Source organism: Salvelinus alpinus, chromosome 24, assembly GCF_045679555.1.
Source record: "Salvelinus alpinus chromosome 24, SLU_Salpinus.1, whole genome shotgun sequence".
Classification (NCBI taxonomy): Eukaryota; Metazoa; Chordata; class Actinopteri; order Salmoniformes; family Salmonidae; genus Salvelinus; species Salvelinus alpinus.
In genome coordinates, this window is record NC_092109.1 from 42,534,020 (window position 1) to 42,555,789 (window position 21,770).

Here is a 21,770-nt window from a genome sequence, read left to right on the forward strand (position 1 = left end):
CCATCAGAGAGACAGGCTAGAGACACAACACCATCAGAGAGACAGGCTGGAGACAACACACCATCAGAGAGACAGGCTGGAGACACAACACCATCAGAGAGACATGCTAGAGACACAACACACCATCAGAGAGACAGGCTAGAGACACAACACCATCAGAGAGACAGGCTAGAGACACAACACCATCAGAGAGACAGGCTGGAGACACAACACACCATCAGAGAGACAGGCTAGAGACACAACACACCATCAGAGAGACAGGCTAGAGACACAACACACCATCAGAGAGACATGCTAGAGACACAACACACCATCAGAGAGACAGGCTGGAGACACAACACACCATCAGAGAGACAGGCTAGAGACACAACACCATCAGAGAGACAGGCTGGAGACACAACACACCATCAGAGAGACAGGCTAGAGACACAACACACCATCAGAGAGACAGGCTAGAGACACAACACACCATCAGAGAGACAGGCTAGAGACACAACACCATCAGAGAGACAGGCTAGAGACACAACACACCATCAGAGAGACAGGCTAGAGACACAACACACCATCAGAGAGACAGGCTAGAGACACAACACCATCAGAGAGACAGGCTGGAGACACAACACACCATCAGAGAGACAGGCTAGAGACACAACACCATCAGAGAGACAGGCTAGAGACACAACACCATCAGAGAGACAGGCTAGAGACACAACACCATCAGAGAGACAGGCTGGAGACACAACACACCATCAGAGAGACAGGCTGGAGACACAACACCATCAGAGAGACAGGCTAGAGACACAACACACCATCAGAGAGACAGGCTAGAGACACAACACACCATCAGAGAGACAGGCTAGAGACACAACACACCATCAGAGAGACAGGCTAGAGACACAACACCATCAGAGAGACAGGCTGGAGACACAACACACCATCAGAGAGACAGGCTAGAGACACAACACCATCAGAGAGACAGGCTAGAGACACAACACACCATCAGAGAGACAGGCTAGAGACACAACACCATCAGAGAGACAGGCTAGAGACACAACACCATCAGAGAGACAGGCTAGAGACACAACACACCATCAGAGAGACAGGCTGGAGACAACACACCATCAGAGAGACAGGCTGGAGACACAACACACCATCAGAGAGACAGGCTGGAGACAACACACCATCAGAGAGACAGGCTAGAGACACAACACACCATCAGAGAGACAGGCTAGAGACAACACACCATCAGAGAGACAGGCTAGAGACACAACACCATCAGAGAGACAGGCTGGAGACACACCACACCATCAGAGAGACAGGCTAGAGACACAACACCATCAGAGAGACAGGCTAGAGACAACACCATCAGAGAGACAGGCTAGAGACACAACACACCATCAGAGAGACAGGCTAGAGACACAACACCATCAGAGAGACAGGCTAGAGACACAACACACCATCAGAGAGACAGGCTGGAGACACAACACCATCAGAGAGACAGGCTAGAGACACAACACACCATCAGAGAGACAGGCTAGAGACACAACACACCATCAGAGAGACAGGCTGGAGACACAACACCATCAGAGAGACAGGCTAGAGACACAACACACCATCAGAGAGACAGGCTAGAGACACAACACACCATCAGAGAGACAGGCTAGAGACACAACACACCATCAGAGAGACAGGCTGGAGACACAACACCATCAGAGAGACAGGCTAGAGACACAACACACCATCAGAGAGACAGGCTGGAGACACAACACACCATCAGAGAGACAGGCTAGAGACACAACACCATCAGAGAGACAGGCTGGAGACACAACACACCATCAGAGAGACAGGCTAGAGACACACCACACCATCAGAGAGACAGGCTAGAGACACAACACACCATCAGAGAGACAGGCTGGAGACACAACACCATCAGAGAGACAGGCTAGAGACACAACACACCATCAGAGAGACAGGCTAGAGACACAACACACCATCAGAGAGACAGGCTGGAGACACAACACCATCAGAGAGACAGGCTAGAGACACAACACACCAGATAGACAAAACACGGCAGCCTGAGATCCTTCCAACCAATCAACACACTCACGCACACTCACACGCACACACCCCTGCTGTGGCCCTCACCCTATAACAAGCCAAATATTTGGCCTACGTGTTCTAAGTTCCCAGAGAGCCACCTAGAGCCCTGTTATATTGAATTACATAAATATTGATTGAAGCAGTTCTGTTTCCCACTGAGCTGTTTGAACATCTCATTACAGGGGAAGAGGCCTGAGTCCCCTCGAGGGATACGTTCTAGCATCTACTGTTGAAAATCTCATTACGGGGGAAGAGGCCTGAGTCCCCTTGAGGGTTACGTTCTAGCATCTACTGTTGAAAATCTCATTACAGGGGAAGAGGCCTGAACCCCTCGAGGGAGACGTTCTAGCATCTACTGTTGAAAATCTCATTACGGGGAAGAGGCCTGAACCCCTCGAGGGAGACGTTCTAGCATCTACTGTTGAAAATCTCATTACAGGGGAAGAGGCCTGAATCCCCTTGAGGGATACATTCTAGCATCTACTGTTGAAAATCTCATTTCAGGGGAAGAGGCCTGAACCCCTCGAGGGATACGTTCTAGCATCTACTGTTGAAAATCCCATTACGGGGAAGAGGCCTGAATCCCCTTGAGGGATACATTCTAGCATCTACTGTATCTCTATGTGAGCGAATGGGACCTGGCCTGTCAGGCAAGACAAAACCTTCCTACTGGTGAAGAGCGTTGGGCCAGTAACCGAAACGTCGCTGGTTCGAATCACCGAGCCGACTAGGTGAAAAAACATGTTGATGTGCCCTTGAGCAAGGCACTTTACCCTAGTCGCTCTGGAGAAGAGCGTCTGCTAAATGTCGTACTTGTAATGCAACTTATAGAGTCAGGAGAATCCCCATGGAACTTTTTCCTTTACCGCTCGCTCACTCACTCTGCCTCTCGCTCGCTCGCGCTCTCTCTCTCTCTGTCTGTCTCCCCCCTCTCTCTCTCTCACCCCTCCCCCCTCACTCTCTCCCCCTCTCGCCCACTCTCTCTCACCCCTCCCCCCTCGCTCTCCATTTCAATTCAATTGAAGGGGCATTTATTGGCATGGGAAACATATGTTTACAATGCCAAACCAAGTGAAATAGATAATAAAGAATGATCAGTAAACATTACACTCACAAAAGTCTCGCCTTCAATTTTCCCTTTTTCTCTCTCTCTCTCTCTCTCTCCCTCTCTTTCTCTCTCTCTCTCTCTCTCTCTCTCTCTCGCTCTTTCTCTCGCTCTCCTCTCTCTCTCTCTTTCTCTCTCTCTCTTTCTCTCTCTCTCTTTCTCTCTCTCTCTCTCTTTCTCTCTTTCTCTCTCTCTCTTTCTCTCTCTCTCTTTCTCTCTCTCTCTCTCTCCCTCTCTTTCTCTCTCGCTCTTTCTCTCGCTCTCCTCTCTCTCTCTCTCTTTCTCTCTTTCTCTCTCTCTCTTTCTCTCTCTCTCTTTCTCTCTCTCTCTCTCTCCTCTCTCTCTCTCTCTTTCTCTCTTTCTCTCTCTCTCTTTCTCTCTCTCTCTTTCTCTCTCGCTCTCCTGCAATCCGCTGTCTCGTTCTCTCCTGCAGAAAGGAGAGATGGTGAGACTGACTGGTATATTAAATTATTCAGATGATGTCTGGTTAACCCTAACTCTATCGGGCATGTCTCAATGGCCTGAGCCTGTGTGAGCCACAAACAGCGACCCCGCCATGACACCAATACGTGAAAGTATATTGAAGAGTTCAATGTATTTTTATCATATGTAGGCCAAGGAGAGGATGTCATAACACCAAGGAAATGATGTCATAACACCAAGGAGATGATCTTCAACATAACTTCCTAAATAAATGAAAAGAAATTGAACCTATTGTCTTTCTCACATCCCCCACGCTGATTCTCTCTCTCTCTCTCTCTCTCTCTCTCTCTCTCTCTCTCTCTCTCTCTCTCTCTCTCTCTCTCTCTCTCTCTCTCTCTCTCTCTCTCTCTCTCTCTCTCTCTCTCTCTCTCTCTCTCTCTCTCTCTCTCTCTCTCTCTCTCTCTCTCTCTCTCTCTCTCTCTCTCTCTCTCTCTCTCAATTCAATTTCAATTCAATTCAAGGGGCTTTATTGGCATGGGAAACATGTGTTAACATTGCCAAAGCAAGTGAGGTAGGTAATATACAAAAGTCAAATAAACAATAAAAATGAACAGTAAACATTACACATACAGAAGTTTCAAAACAATAAAGACATTACAAATGTCATATTATATATATGCAGTGTTGTAACAATGTACAAATGGTTAAAGCACACAAGTTAAAATAAATAAACATAAATATGGGTTGTATTTACAGTGGTGTTTGTTCTTCACTGGTTGCCCTTTTCTTGTGGCAACAGGTCACAAATCTTGCTGCTGTGATGGCACACTGTGGAATTTCACCCAGTAGATATGGGAGTTTATCAAAATTGGATTTGTTTTCGAATTCTTTGTGGATCTGTGTAATCTGAGGGAAATATGTCTCTCTAATATGGTCATACATTGGGCAGGAGGTTAGGAAGTGCAGCTCAGTTTCCACCTCATTTTGTGGGCAGTGTGCACATAGCCTGTCTTCTCTTGAGAGCCATGTCTGCCTACGGCGGCCTTTCTCAATAGCAAGGCTATGCTCACTGAGTCTGTACATAGTCAAAGCTTTCCTTAAGTTTGGGTCAGTCACAGTGGTCAGGTATTCTGCCACTGTGTACTCTCTGTTTAGGGCCAAATAGCATTCTAGTTTGCTCTGTTTTTTTGTTAATTCTTTCCAATGTGTCAAGTAATTATCTTTTTGTTTTCTCATGATTTGGTTGGGTCTAATTGTGCTGTTGTCCTGGGGCTCTGTGGGGTGTGTTTGTGTTTGTGAACAGAGCCCTAGGACCAGCTTGCTTAGGGGACTCTTCTCCAGGTTCATCTCTCTGTAGGTGATGGCTTTGTTATGGAAGGTTTGGGAATCGCTTCCTTTTAGGTGGTTGTAGAATTTAACGTCTCTTTTCCGACGAGAGCCGATACAACTTTTGTTTGCTCTAACTAATTATAATAAATGTTAAGAAATTGTTGAGCAATGTAATAAAAGTAATTACTTTTCAAATAAGTTACGTTAAGCTATCGTTACGAAACGCATATCATTACAGCAGTATGTACCGGTATGTTAGCTAGTTACCTCGTTAGTTGGCTACTAATACATCAAACTTGCCAGTTATATTAACTATCTAACTAACTACCCAACGTTTATTGACTTGGTTATTCACGTCATTCATAGCTTAGTGGTATAGTGGTTTGGGTGCGTTCTTAAATTCACTCTGGCTATCTACTGCGACTTCAGAGCACTCTCGTTTGACTGAGACAAAGTGCAGAACAACTGATGAATTTACGAACGCTCAATACCCGTTGAATATGGCCGGTGTCAGTAAATGTCATCAAAAAAGTGTAATTAAATTGTTTGCTAGCAGCACAGTTACAGTCACCAACCCTCTGGATAACATGACAACAGCCTAACCAGCTCTGCTAGGGAGAGTAAAATGGTCAGAGTGGGGTGGTCTCTTATTTGTGTCTGGATGTAGCTACCAAGTTAGCCAGTTAGCCAGTTAGCCAGTTAGCCAGTTAGCCAGTTAGCTTGGGTGCTTGACTGCCGTTGTGAGGTCAGAATCCTCGGATCAACCTAACTCCTCGACCAGAGAGTCCAATGTCTCAACGATCTGAGAGCGAAACACTCTGAATTTACGACCCGAAGTCTAGCTAGCAATTTGTTATGCTAACTAGCTAGCAGGAGGTTGCATAGCAACAGCATCAACTTCCTGTAGACAGGTGAAGAGCTAGTACGCTCAACTGAAAGGAAACTGTTAGTTTACAGTATACTAAAATGAACTAATAGTATGTAGTATACAGTATGTTAGTACGGGTATTCATTAGGTATGTAGTGTACAGTATGTTAGTATGGGTATTCATTAAGTATGTAGTATACAGTATGTTAGTACGGGTATTCATTAAGTATGTAGTGTACAGTATGTTAGTACAGGTATTCATTGAGTATGTAGTGTACAGTATGGTAGTATGGGTATTCATTATGTAGTATACAGTATGTTAGTACGGGTACTCATTAAGTATGTAGTATACAGTATGTTAGTACGGGTATTCATTAAGTATGTAGTGTACAGTATGTTAGTATGGGTATTCATTAAGTATGTAGTATACAGTATGTTAGTACAGGTATTCATTAAGTATGTAGTGTACAGTATGTTCGTATGGGTATTCATTAAGTATGTAGTATACAGTATGTTAGTACAGGTATTCATTAAGTATGTAGTATACAGTATGTTAGTACGGGTATTCATTAAGTATGTAGTATACAGTATGTTAGTACGGGTATTCATTAAGTATGTAGTGTACAGTATGTTAGTACAGGTATTCATTAAGTATGTAGTGTACAGTATGTTAGTACGGGTATTCATTAAGTATGTAGTATATAGTATGTTCGTATGGGTATTCATTAAGTATGTAGTATACAGTATGTTAGTACGGGTATTCATTAAGTATAGTGTACAGTATGTTAGTACGGGTATTCATTAAGTATGTAGTATACAGTATGTTAGTACAGGTATTCATTAAGCATGTAGTGTACCGTATGGTAGTATGGGTATTCATTATGTAGTATACAGTATGTTAGTACGGGTACTCATTAAGTATGTAGTATACAGTATGTTAGTACGGGTATTCATTAGGTATGTAGTATACAGTATGTTAGTATGGGTATTCATTAACTATGTAGTGTACAGTATGTTAGTACGAATATTCATTAAGTATGTAGTATATATCCATTAAGTATGTAGTATGTAGTATATATTCATTAAGTATGTAGTATGCAGTATATATTCATTAAGTATGTAGTATATAATCATTAAGTATGTAGTATGTACTATATATTCATTAAGTATGTAGTATGTAGTATATATTCATTAAGTATGTAGTATACAGTATGTTAGTACAGGTATTCATTACGTATGTAGTATACAGTATGTTAGTATGGGTATTCATTAAGTATGTAGTATACAGTATGTTAGTACGGGTATTCATTAAGTATGTAGTGTACAGTATGTTAGTACAGGTATTCATTAAGTATGTAGTGTACAGTATGTTAGTACGGATATTCATTAAGTATGTAGTATATATCCATTAAGTATGTAGTATGTAGTATATATTCATTAAGTATGTTGTATAAACTCATTAAGTATGTAGTATGTAGTATATATTCATTAAGTATGTAGTATGTAGTATATATTCATTAAGTATGTAGTATATAATCATTAAGTATGTAGTATGTACTATATATTCATTAAGTATGTAGTATGTAGTATATATGCATTAAGTATGTAGTATATATTCATTAAGTATGTAGTATATATTCATTAAGTATGTAGTATGTAGTATATATTCATTAAGTATGTAGTATGTAGTATATAATCATTAAGAATGTAGTATACAGTATGTTAGCATGGGTATTCAAACACAGCTTATGTCTGGTTGTAACATACGTGTGTGTGTGTGTGTGTGTGTGTGTGTGTGTGTGTGTGTGTGTGTGTGTGTGTGTGTGTGTGTGTGTGTGTGTGTGTGTGTGTGTGTGTGTGTGTGTGTGTGTGTGTGTGTGTGTGTGTGTGTGTGGACGTGTTTAACTATTCTTGTGGGGACCAGAAGTCCCTACAAGAATAGTAAACGAACAAAAAGTTGACCAGCTGGGGACATTTTGTTAGTCCCCACAAGGTCAAATGCTATTTCTAGGGGGTTTAGGGTTCAGGTTAGAATTAGTGTTAGGGTTAGAATTAAGTTAAATATTAAGGTTAGGATCTAGGGTTAGTTGTAGGGTTAGGGTAAGAGTACGGGTTAGGATTAGGGTTAGGTTTAGGGTTAGGGGTTAGGGAAAATAGGATTTTGAATGAGACTGAATTGTATGTCCCCACAAGGTTAGCTGTACAAGACTGTGTGTGTGTGTGTGTGTGTGTGTGTGTGTGTGTGTGTGTGTGTGTGTGTGTGTGTGTGTGTGTGTGTGTGTGTGTGTGTGTGTGTGTGTGTGTGTGTGTGTGTGTGTGTGTGTGTGTGTGTTGCTGAAGACTCAATAGTCAGTAACAGGAGAGTTATGTCTTGGCCCTTCATGGTTCCATTGGCTTTTGTCTGAACACTGCACTATGCAATCATCAAGACGCTCCGGGAACTTTGGCGACAAGAAAGTATTTTTGAAACCGCCCGCTTTGGGCTCGATGTGTCAGCGTAGTTCATACATAAATAACCTACGAGCAAAAGTACTGTTTTACCTCAATTACCAACGAAATCCCTAATTTGAAAGCTTTTTTCTGGAAGCTGTGAGGCACCATTTTCCCCGTTGCGGGCCAGCCCCCTAGCAATGACATTCAAATCCCTAACGCCAGCCATTTGACTGACGGCTAGCGAGATGCACACACAGCAGGGAGAGGGAGAGGACACAACGGTATGGTGCACATATGTGAAGTAGTGCTACTTTCAGAACGACGTTCACACACACACACACACACACACACACACACACACACACACACACACACACACACACACACACACACACACACACACACACACACACACACACACACACACACACACACACACACACATAAACACACACACACACACATAAACACACACACACACACACACACACAATCTTTATTTTAAACGTTGCCACAATTATATCAAGTGAAAACCCCCTCCCAGACAGACACATCATGGTACCCATGGCAACCCTACCCAGAGGCCTCCTGGGTATTCCAGAGTAATAATATGTATATGTGTGTGTGTGTGTGTGTGTGTGTGTGTGTGTGTGTGTGTGTGTGTGTGTGTGTGTGTGTGTGTGTGTGTGTGTGTGTGTGTGTGTGTGTGTGTGTGTGTGTGTGTGTGTGTGTGTGTGTGTGTGTGTGTGTGTGTGTGTCCAACCTTCTCTGGATGTTTTTCTCCAGGACACACAACAGAGGAATAACTCTGGTCTGGTCTGCTGAGAGCTGAGATGACAACAGAGGAATAACTCTGGTCTGGTCTGCTGAGAGCTGAGATGACAACAGAGGAATAACTCTGGTCTGGTCTGCTGAGAGCTGAGATGACAACAGAGGAATAACTCTGGTCTGGTCTGCTGAGAGCTGAGATGACAACAGAGGAATAACTCTGGTCTGGTCTGCTGAGAGCTGAGATGACAACAGAGGAATAACTCTGGTCTGGTCTGCTGAGAGCTGAGATGACAACAGAGGAATAACTCTGGTCTGGTCTGCTGAGAGCTGAGATGACAACAGAGGAATAACTCTGGTCTGGTCTGCTGAGAGCTGAGATGACAACAGAGGAATAACTCTGGTCTGGTCTGCTGAGAGCTGAGAAGACAACAGAGGAATAACTCTGGTCTGGTCTGCTGAGAGCTGAGATGACAACAGAGGAATAACTCTGGTCTGGTCTGCTGAGAGCTGAGATGACAACAGAGGAATAACTCTGGTCTGGTCTGCTGAGAGCTGAGATGACAACAGAGGAATAACTCTGGTCTGGTCTGCTGAGAGCTGAGATGACAACAGAGGAATAACTCTGGTCTGGTCTGCTGAGAGCTGAGATGACAACAGAGGAATAACTCTGGTCTGGTCTGCTGAGAGCTGAGATGACAACAGAGGAATAACTCTGGTCTGGTCTGCTGAGAGCTGAGATGACAACAGAGGAATAACTCTGGTCTGGTCTGCTGAGAGCTGAGATAGCAACAGAGGAATAACTCTGGTCTGGTCTGCTGAGAGCTGAGATGACAACAGAGGAATAACTCTGGTCTGGTCTGCTGAGAGCTGAGATAGCAACAGAGGAATAACTCTGGTCTGGTCTGCTGAGAGCTGAGCTAACAATAGAGATACAGCCTTATGAGCTAACTAAAGCGGAATGGGGATATTAAGCAGGGTGATTATAGAGTACATGCTGTGTAGTAAACCACCATTAATATTGAGCCAATTTCTGTAGCCGAGGGAGGGGGGGTGGGGGGGGCCTGCCAGTAAATAGATGTGCATCACCACACACACATTCAAGCACTCACACACAAACACACACACACACACACAAACACACACACACACACAGTGGGTTTTAAAGAGTAATGTAAATATTTCTACAGGCTACTGATGGAGAGAGACCACAGAGATCTCTGATGGAGAGAGACCACACAGACCTCTGATAGAGAGAGATCACAGAGATCTCTGATGGAGAGAGACCACAGAGATCTCTGATAGTTGTTAATCCCACCACACTGTCCGATTTCAAAAAGGCTTTACGACGAAAGCACACCATGCGATTATGTTAGGTCAGCACCTAGTCACAGAAAAACACTGCCATTTCTCCAGCCAAAGAGAGGAGTCACAAAAAGCAGAAATAGAGATAAAATAATCACTAACCTTTGATGATCTTCATCAGATGACACTCATAGGACTTCTTGTTACACAATACATGGATGTTTTGTTCGATAAAGTTCATATTTATATCCAAAAATCTCAGTTTACATTGGCGCGTTATGTTCAGTAATGTTTTGCCTCCAAAACATCCGGTGATTTTGCAGAGAGGCACATCAATTTACAGAAATACTCATAATAAACATTGATAAAAGATACAAGTGTTTTGCATGGAATTTTAGATCCACTTCTCCTTAATGCAACCGCTGTGTCAGATTTCAAAAAAGCTTTACGGAAAAAGCACACCATGCTATAATCTGAGTACAGCGCTCAGAGACCAAAACAATCCATACAGATACCCGCCATGTTGTGGAGTCAACAGAAGTCAGAAATAGCATTATAAATATTCACTTACCTTTGATGATCTTCATCAGAATGCACTCCCAGGAATCCCAGTTCCACAATAAATGTTTGTTTTGTTCAATAAAGTCCATAATTTATGTCCAAATACCTCATTTTTGTTTGCGCGTTTAGTTCACAAATCCAAATTCATGAGGCGTGAGCACTAGGTCCAGACGAAAAGTCAAAAAGTTCCATTACAGTTCGTAGAAACATGTCAAACGTAGTGTAGAATCAATCTTTAGGATGTTTTTGCATAAATCTTCAATAATGTTTCAACCGGACAATTCCTTTGTCTTTAGAAATGCAATGGAACGCAGCTAACTCTCACGGGCGCGCGCCTGACTGAGCTCATGGCATTCTGCCAGACACCTGACTCAATCAGCTCTTATTCTCTCCCCCTTCACAGTAGAAGCCAGAAGCCACAAGGTTCTAAAGACTGATGACATCTAGTGGAAGCCTTAGGAAGTGCAATCGGACCAAATTTTACACTGTATATTGGATAGGCAAAGACTTGAAAACCTACAAACCTCAGATTTCCCACTTCCTGGTTGGATTTTTTCTTAGGTTTTTGCCTGCCATATGAATTCTGTTATACTCACAGACATCATTCAAACAGTTTTAGAAACGTCAGAGTGTTTTCTATCCAAATCTACTAATAATATGCATATCTTAGCTTCTGGGCCTGAGTAGCAGGCAGTTTATTCTGAGCACCTTATTCATCCAAGCTACTCAATACTGCCCCCCAGCCATAAGAAGTTAACCAGAGATAAAAAAATATATATATATATAAAATACTGTAAAACTATTTAGTGGAATGTGCTTTCTGACTGCCTGAACGGGCATGTGAAATTTTGTCTTGATGACAACATTAATTAGCGGGGCATATAAAAATTTTTTAAAACAAGCCAAGCATCACACAGCTCTTATCCCTAAATTCCCTTTCCCTTTTTTCCTTTCCCTTTTTCTCATTCACTGTGTTCCAACCGCTCCCTACACACACGCATGCTGAGTGCCCACACAAACTAGCATCAGAAATAAATGACTATAAAAACATATCTAACTGATTGTGTACACAAGCTATCGTTAGGCCTACATAAATAAATGACTAATAAATTGTATCTAACTAAATGGGATACCCAAGCTACATTCCTTGCCAAATTACGACAGTTTTATCATAAAATCAAATTATGTGTTTAGTTTATTTTCCCGCTTAGGCTACTTTGCAAACTGCTTGTGCCATTTATAATTGGTTAGCCTAGGCTATAGCCCCCTTAAATATAGACAGGTTTCCTCACTGAAAATAGTATATATAGCAAAAACATTAGTTTCATAAAGATAAAGAGCATAATTTCATCATAGGCCTTCTCACCAAACAGATGTCATTGCTGTAATTTATCACCATGCAGTACTCAATGTGGAATTGTTCATCGGTTTAGATAACTTTCGGAACTTGACCTGTCGTTCACCTGCCCCCTGTTTTATTAATAAACATCTGTGAATCGAACTATCTGGGTCTTATCCATCATAGGCCTTCTCACCAAACAGATGTCATTGCTGTAATTTATCACCATGCAGTACTCAATGTGGAATTGTTCATCGGTTTAGATAACTTTCGGAACTTGACCTGTCGTTCACCTGCCCCCTGTTTTATTAATAAACATCTGTGAATCGAACTATCTGGGTCTTATCCTGAGTCCTGATAGTGCCCCGGGGGGACGTGTTCCTGTGGGCTCGGAAGAAGCCTTGGACCTCTCCGCCATTCCCGCGGAGTACCAGGACCTCCAGGAGGTTTTCAGCAAGGCCCGGGCCACTTCGCTTCCTCCGCATCGACCCTATGCCGGCGCATCGACTACCGGGGCCTTAATGACATCACGGTTAACTTCACTAGGGTAGGGGGCAGAATTCCGAATTTTGGATGAAAAGCGTGCCCAAATTAAACTACCTGCTACTCAGCCATAAAAGCTAGAATATATAACATGAGCTGACCCCGCGCGTTCACGTGTGAGTTCCCACCTATCCCAGAGAAGTTAAGGAGAAGTGGATCTAAAATGCCATGCATAACACATGTATCTTTTATCAATGTTTATTATGAGTATTTCTGTAAATTGATGTGGCTCTCTGCAAAATCACCGGATGTTTTGTAAGCAAAACATTACTGAACATAACGCGCTGAGAACTGAGATTTTTGGATATATATATATGAACTTTACCGAACAAAACATCCATGTATTGTGTAACATGAAGTCATATGAGTGTCATCTGATGAAGATCATCAAAGGTTAGTGATTAATTTTATCTCTATTTCTGCTTTTTGTGACTCCTCTCTTTGGCTGGAAAAATGGCTGTGTTTTTCTGTGACTTGGTGCTGACCTAACATAATCGTTTGGTGTGCTTTCGTCGTAAAGCCTTTTTGAAATCGGACAGTGTGGCTGGATTTACAACAAGTGTATCTTTAAAATGGTGTAAAATACTTGTATGTTTGAGGAATTTTAATTAAGGGATTTCTGTTGTTTTGAATTTGGCGCCCTGCAGTTTCACTGGCTGTTGATGAGGTGGGACGCTACCGTCCCACATACCCTAGTGAGGTTAAGAACCGCTACCCGTTACCACTCATCTCTTCGGCTTTCAAGCCGCTCCAGGGGGCCACCATTTTCTCTAAGTTGGACCTGCAGAACGCCTACCTTCTGGTGTGGATATGGGAAGGTGACGAGTGGAAGACCGCCTTCAACACGGCTAGCGGACACTACGAAAACCTGGTGATGCCATTCGGTCTGATCAACGCTCCTGCTGTGTTCCAGGCCCTAGTTAACGACATTCTCTGCGACATGATGAAGCATTTCGTGTTTGTTTACCTCGACGACATCTTTGTCTTTTCCCGCTCAGCTCAAGAACACGTTCTCCACATCCGACAAATCCCCCAACGTCTCCTGGAGAACCAGCTTTTTGTTAACTTCTCTATGATAGGGGGCAGCATTTTCACTTTTGGATAAATAGCGTGCCCAATTTCAACTTAAATCTACTCACCCCCAGAATATAAGATATGCATATTATTAGTAGATTTGGATAGAAAACACTCTGAAGTTTCTAAAACTGTTTGAATCATGTCTGTGAGTATCACAGAACTTATGTAGCAGGCAAAACCCCGAGGACCAACCATTCAGATTTTTTTTTTTTGAGGTCACCGTCTGTTCAATGGGTTTTCATTGGGATACTAGATTTTGAATCAACCTGTTTGCAGTTCCTAACCCCTGGTGCGCAGCTGGATGGTCACCGCGCACGCTCTTTCCGGCGACACATGGAGGTTGAGGTTATTCCTTTGTGAATCAGTGTAACGTTATGTGTACTGTTTGAGAGTTGCGCAAGACTAGAAAAGTATCGTTAGTTTGTTGTCATCCTGTATTGAAAACAGATAGACCCGTCTTCAATTTGATCGATTATTAACATTTACAAATACCTAAGTTGTATTACAAAAGTAGTTTGAAATGTTTTGGCAAAGTTTAGAGGTAATTTTTGAGATATTTTGTAGTGACGTTGTTCAAATTGGAAGCTGTTTTTTTTTCTGGATCAAACGCGCCAAATAAATGGACATTGTGGACATATATGGACGGAATTAATCGAACAAAAGGACCATTTATGATGTTTATGGGAGATATTGGAGTGCCAACAAAAGAAATTCGTCAAAGGTAAGGCATGATTTATATTTTATTTCTGCGTTTTGTGTTGCGCCTGCAGGGTTGAAATATGCTACACTCTCTTTGTTTACTGTTGTGCTATCATCAGATAATAGCAGCTTATGCTTTCGCCGAAAAGCCTTTTTGAAATCTGACATGTTGGTTGGATTCACAACGAGTGTAGCTTTAATTTGGTATCTTATATGTGTGATTTAATGAAAGTTTGATTTTATATCATTTTTTTGAATTTGGCGCTCTACATTTTCCCTGGCTATTGGCCAAGTGGGATGCAAGCGTCCCACATATCCCAGAGAGGTTAACTTCTCTAGGGTACGTGAGACGGTAAAACAGCCAGTGAAACTGCAGGGCGCCAAATTCAAATACAGAAGGTAAACAAGAAAGGCACTCTCTCGGTCGCGCGCATGAAAAAGCTCTGTGACACGGCAGGGTCCACTCATTCAGACTGCTCTTACTCCCTCATTTTTCAGAATACAAGCCTGAAACAATTTCTAAAGACTGTTGACATCTAGTGGAAGGCATAGGAACTGCAATTTGAGTCCTAAGTCAATGGATACTGTAATGGCATTGAATAGAAAACTACAAAACCACATAAAAAACTACTTCCTGAATGGATTTTTCTCAGGTTTTCGCCTGCCAAATCAGTTATGTTATACTCACAGACACTATTTTAACAGTTTTGGAAACTTTAGAGTGTTTTCTATCCAAATCTACCAGTTATATGCATATCATATCTTCTGGGCCCGAGAAGCAGGCAGTTTAATTTGGGCATGCTTTTCATCCGAATGCTGCCCCCTACCCTAGAGAAGTTAAAGCAGAAAAATGTGAATTCCATCGCTCCACCATCTCCTTCCTTGGTTACATCATCGCTGCTGGTAATGTGCAGATGGATCCAGGAAAGGTGAGCGCAGTGGTGAATTGGCCCCAACCCACGTCCAGAGTGCAGCTGCAACGCTTCCTGGGATTTGCCCATTTCTTCTGCCATTTTATCCGGGGTTACAGCACCCTGGCTTCCCCCCTTTCAGCACTCACATCTCCCAAGGTCCCGTTCACATGGTCCCCAGCTGCTGACCGGGCGTTCCTGGACCTAAAGCACCGCTCATCCCGGTTCTGGAAGACGTTCTGCGCACTCATTGGGTCGTCGACCAGCCTGTCCTCTGGCGAGTCAATCAGAACCTGGAGTCTAATCTTCGTTGCCTCGTCTCTGCCAACCCCACCACCTGGAGCCAGCAACTCGTGTGGGTAGAATGCACCCGCAACACCCTTTCCTACTCGGCCACTAGTCTCTCGCCATTCAAGTGTTCGATGGGTTGTCAGCCCCCGCTCTTCCCTGAGCAAGAGGAAGAGGTCAGCATACCCTCGGCCCAGATATTTGTCCGCCGCTGTCGCCGTACCTGGAAGAGACGCCGGTCTGCTCTTCTCAAGACCATCTCCAGGTATCAACGACAGGTGGTCCGCCACCGGACCCCGGCACCCCGGTATCGTCTCGGGCAGAGGGTATGGCTTTCCACTCGGGATCTGCCCCTACGGTTGGATTCCCGCAAACTGTCCCCCCGTTTTATGTGCCCTTTCCGCATCTCTAAGATTCTTAGCCCCTCTGCTTTTCGTCTTCTGTTGCCCTGCACTCTCCGTATACATCCCACTTTTCGTGTATCAAGGATTAAACCTCTGCCTCACAGCCCTTTGTCTCCTCTTTCCAGGCCCACCCCTGTCCCCAGTCTCATCGACCACCATCCGGCATACACGGTGAGGCGCCTCCTGAATGTTTGACCTCGGGTCAGGGGATTCCAGGACCTGGTTGACTGGGAGGGTTATGGTCCAGAGAACAGGTGCTGGGTCCCCCGCTAAGAACATCCTGGACCCAGCCCTCATCGCCGAATTCCACTGCCATCAACCAGGTATGTGCCCAAGTAGGATGCCAGGTTGGCACCCCTAGAGGGGGAGTTACTGTCACACCCTGTTCTGTTTCGCCTGTTTTTGTGCTTGTCTCCAACCCCCTCCAGGTGTCGCCCATTTTACCCATTATCCCCTGAGCATTTATACCTGTATTTTCTGTTAGTCTGTTGCCAGTTCGTCTTGTCTCGTCAAGCCAAACGGCAAGTTTTTTCCCCCTACTCCTGTTCTCTCCAGTCCCTGTTTTCTAGTTCTTCCGGTTTTGACCATTCTGCCTGCCCTGACCCTGAGCCTGCCTTCCGTACTGTACCTAACTGACTCTGCCCTGGATTACTGACCTCTGCCTGCCCTTGACCTGTTGTTCGTCTGTTTTGTTAATAAACATCTGTTATTCAAACTGTCTGCATCTGGGTCTTCTCCTGCATCCTGATAATAGGTTTCTACAAGCTCCACATTTTGAAGATTGTGTTCCACAATATAATATAACCAGTTGATATTACGGTTACAATTAAATCAATCTTCAAATAGCACTCGCTTTTTTATTCACTAAATATACAATAAATGAGGGAGTTTAGCGATGAGGATTTGTTTTCTGTAATTATTATGATGAATTAGGCACTTGTTGCGCACTGTTAGCATAGAGCTATAGATAAATGTACCTATAGATGTATAGATGTATAGATGCATAGACCTATAGATGTAAATACCTATAGATAATTGGTATTTAAACACCACTTTAAATGTGTACGTGATACTGCAACATCATTTCCCCATGGGGACTACAAAGTCAGTAAAAAAAAGTAAATGTGTACATTATTTTTTCTCTCCTTGTGCAGGCCTTGTGATAAATGTTTTATTTATTTGAGTACTCGAACAATCAAAGCATTTCAAATGCCCATCCCTACTCACCGCTGAGCGTGTGTGTGTGTGTGTGTGTGTGTGTGTGTGTGTGTGTGTGTGTGTGTGTGTGTGTGTGTGTGTGTGTGTGTGTGTGTGTGTGTGTGTGTGTGTGTGTGCGCGCTGGCAATTACAACTTGCTGTGTTTAAACCATCAACTCACAGACAGATCACCTGAACCCAGCTAGAACCATCACATGCTGTTCACATTACAACATGACTCAGTTTACAGCCGGGTGCTTCGCACGCCTTGCTTCTCTGAGAGAAACCGATCCGTCACCGGGCCCCGAACCGGTCTTCTCTCTCTCTCTCTCTCTCTGCAGAGACTGGAGACCGGACCCGTGAAGTTAGAGCAGCCGGTATAACGTAACAGGGTAACGGTAGCCTACGTTAACAGCTAACGGACAAAGAGCAGTTTTTTCTTAGGCAGAGAGAAGGAGATCTGTGGATAGCGTTTCACTGCAGATAGGCGAACCACAGTGAGGGTTAGACAAAAAAAAAAGCATGGTGGTTTGGTGCTTTAATAGGTCCTTCCATCCTGCTGTCATGTAACTCTACCCTGACAGGCTCCAATGAAAATATCTCAGTAGCTTGTCCTGATGGGGAAACATCACTCCTGTCAATCAATGTCTATTACATCAAATCTTCCCTTCTCAGGAGGAGTATGCATTTCAGAAAGAGCCTACTTTCAATCATTTCAATTACACAATGAATCTAGCTAGAATTGCATTATGAAAAATGTCAACCATATCTCAAAGCATTATGCTAAATGTGTCAGTACATTTATTAAACGTTTGTTTCCCTGGTAGGTTTGGTTATGAAGAGATCGATAATCATGGGGGTATGCTGCCGGCTGAATAATCTTCACAGCAGCAGCCGGGCTCTCCCTATCTCTCTCTCTCTCTCTCTCTCTCTCTCTCTCTCTCTCTCTCTCTCTCTCTCTCTCTCTCTCTCTCTCTCTCTCTCTCTCTCTCTCTCTCTCTCTCTCTCTCTCTCTCTCTCTCTCACGACTGGCGGACTCCATTGTCAAGCCGTCTGCACTCTGCAGTCGCGACAGAGGCTCCTTATCCCCCACTACAGGGCACCGTCTGCTCCCCCAGCTACTGGATGCAGTGATATGTAATCCACACCGGATTTACCGGTACATTTCAATGCACAGCTCTGCACACAAAAATTGTGAATGAATGATATTGAGAACGCACAAAACAGGTCGGCCACATGACAGCACAATTGCCGCTGCTCGGCGTGGAGACGCACACACAGAGAGAGAGAGAGAAAGAGAGAAAGAGAGAGAGAGAGAAAGGGACAGAGCGAGAGAGAGAGAGAGAGAGAGAGAGAGAGAGAGAGAGAGGAAGAATTGAATTGAGAAAGAGACAGAGACAGAGACAGAGAGAGGGAGAGAGAGAGAGAGAAAGAGAGAGACATAGAGAGAGAAAGAGACAGAGAGAGGGAAGGTGACTTACATGCATCTGAACCCGCTGAAGCTTCGCTGTTCTGGCCGTGCGCTCCCGGTCCCGTTAAATCCCGGTATTCCTTTATTCTTCCCAAAACCAGATCAGTATGCAGTGCACTGCTCCCCTATTCCCCTGACGACCCAAACACACAGACTCACAATCCACAGAGGAAGAAAAAATAATTAATAAACCCAAGACTGCTGCTCTCTGCTTTCTCCGCTCTACATAATATCCACCATGGAGAAAGAAACGAAATATTTCCGTGTTCAGTGATTAGGCAATATCCCGCTAGTGCTGCTTATTAGGCTACACCTCCAGAAAGGGATAGCATTCCGTTCTTCTCCAGTGGCAGGTGAGGTGAGCTGGTTTTCTCAGTCAGAATATGGTTCCTCTCCTCTCTTCGGTTCACTCTCAGCTGTTGGCTTAGTGGTGAGAACTGCGCTTCTGTACCCCACAGTCGGCTCTTCGCTCTCTCTCTCTCTCTCACTCTTTGCTCTTCCTCTCAATTCAATTTAATTTGAATTATATTTAAGGGCTTTATTGGCATGGGAAACATATGTTTCCCTCTCTCTCTCTCTATCTCTCTCTTTCTGTGCGACTCTCTCAGCATCCAGTAGAACAGAGCCCGCGCGCTCAGAGGACACCGCAGTAGTGGCACCTCCGAATGAAACCGTACACCGACACCAGGCTCAAATCCCTCCCTCTCTCCTCTCTTCTCCCTCTCCTCCTCTTTTTTTCCTCCAATTTGGGTTGCTAATTTATTCGACACGTGGGGAGCTGCACAAAACGGCGAGCGAAGGAAAAAGAGTAGAGCAGAGAGCAGAGAGAGAGAGCGCGCTGAGAAAGGAAAGAGAGAGAAAATATTGGGGTTTGGTGCCCCCCAGCTCCGCTGAACGGAAGTGGTTTTCCGTTTAAATTCAGACAAAGGAGCGCGTGCCTTTCCCCGGGTTGCATCCGAGTCAGCTGATCGTTATGTTAATAATGATTACAATTGGAACTGTCATTGGATTGATTAGCTGGCTCTCAGAGCCATAGATATAGGACCCCATTAATTACAACATGAGACCATAAACCAAAACATGAGATACTTTACCCATCACACATCATTAGAATATAACCTGTTTACATCACACAGCATTAGAATATAACCTGTTTACATCACACAGCATTAGAATATAACCTGTTTACATCACACATCATTAGAATATAACCTGTTTACATCACACAGCATTAGAATATAACCTGCTTACATCACACATCATTAGAATATAACCTGTTTACATCACACAGCATTAGAATATAACCTGTTTACATCACACATCATTAGAATATAACCTGTTTACATCACACATCATTAGAATATAACCTGTTTACATCACACATCATTAGAATATAACCTGTTTACATCACACAGCATTAGAATATAACCTGTTTAAATCACACATCATTAGAATATAACCTGTTTACATCACACAGTATTAGAATGTAACCTGTTTACATCACACATCATTAGAATATAACCTGTTTACATCACACATCATTAGAATATAACCTGTTTACATCACACAGCATTAGAATATAACCTGTTTACATCACACATCATTAGAATATAACCTGTTTACATCACACATCATTAGAATATAACCTGTTTACATCACACATCATTAGAATATAACCTGTTTACATCACACATCATTAGAATATAACCTGTTTACATCACACATCATTAGAATATAACCTGTTTACATCACACATCATTAGAATATAACCTGTTTACATCACACAGCATTAAAATGATGTGCATGATGTGTTAGCTAATCCAAGTATACTGTCTGGCCAATCCCAGCTCTCTCCTATTTACTGTCTGGCCAATCCCAGCTCTCTCCTGTCTACTGTCTGGCCAAGCCCAGCTCTCTCCTGTCTACTGTCTGGCCAATCCCAGCTCTCTCCTGTATACTGTCTGGCCAATCCCAGCTCTCCTGTATACTGTCTGGCCAAGCCCACCTCTCTCTTGTCTACTGTCTGGCCAATCACAGCTCTATCCTGTATGCTGTCTGGCCAATCCCAGCTCTTCTGTATGCTGTCTGGCCAATCCCAGCTCTCTCCTGTATACTGTCTGGCCAATCCCAGCTCTCTCCTGTATACTGTCTGGCCAAGCCCACCTCTCTCCTGTATACTGTCTGGCCAATCCCAGCTCTTTCTTGTATACTGTCTGGCCAATCCCAGTTCTATCCTGTATACTGTCTGGCCAATCCCAGCTCTCTCCTGTATGCTGTCTGGCCAATCCCAGCTCTCTCCTGTATGCTGTCTGGCCAATCCCAGCTCTCTCCTGTCCACTGTCTGGCCAATCCCAGCTCTCTCCGGTATACTGTCTGGCCAAGCCCACCTCTCTCCTGTATACTGTCTGGCCAATCCCAGCTCTCTCCTGTATACTGTCTGGTCAATCCCAGCACCCTCCTGTATACTGTCTGGCCAATCCCAGCTCTCTCCTGTATACTGTCTGGTCAATCCCAGCACTCTCCTGTATACTGTCTGGCCAATCCCAGCTCTCTCCTGTATACTGTCTGGTCAATCCCAGCTCTCTCCTGTATACTGTCTGGCCAATCCCAGCTCTCTCCTGTCTACTGTCTGGCCAATCCCAGCTCTCTCCTGTCCACTGTCTGGCCAATCCCAGCTCTCCTGTAAAACTTTTGGTGGTGGTTGTAGCTTAAGTCAGTATGTTCTCATGAACATAGATTAACTCTTTGGGTGCAGCAAGCCCAACAGAAACAGAAGTCAAGTGGATAAACCCAGGGCCTTTTATACTCTGGTTCCCCTCTTCTCCTGTTTTACACTCTGGTTCCCCTCTTCTCCTGTTCTACGCTCTGGTTCCCCTCTTCTCCTGTTTTACACTCTGGTTCCCCTCTTCTCCTGTTTTACACTCTGGTTCCCCCCTTCTCCTGTTTTAC

The 21,770-nt window shown here is 43.8% G+C and overlaps 1 protein-coding gene across 1 annotated transcript in view; it reads right to left on the minus strand.

The window, feature by feature from the left end:
* The window catches only part of dchs1b (dachsous cadherin-related 1b), a 251,334-nt gene extending 231,703 nt beyond the window's left edge, over positions 1-19,631 (minus strand). Inside the window, exon 1 of the mRNA XM_071364983.1 lies at positions 18,832-19,631. The gene's annotated coding sequence lies outside the window, so the exon portion shown is untranslated. The remainder of the gene's footprint in view (positions 1-18,831) is intronic.
* Positions 19,632-21,770: the final 2,139 nt, after the last annotated feature.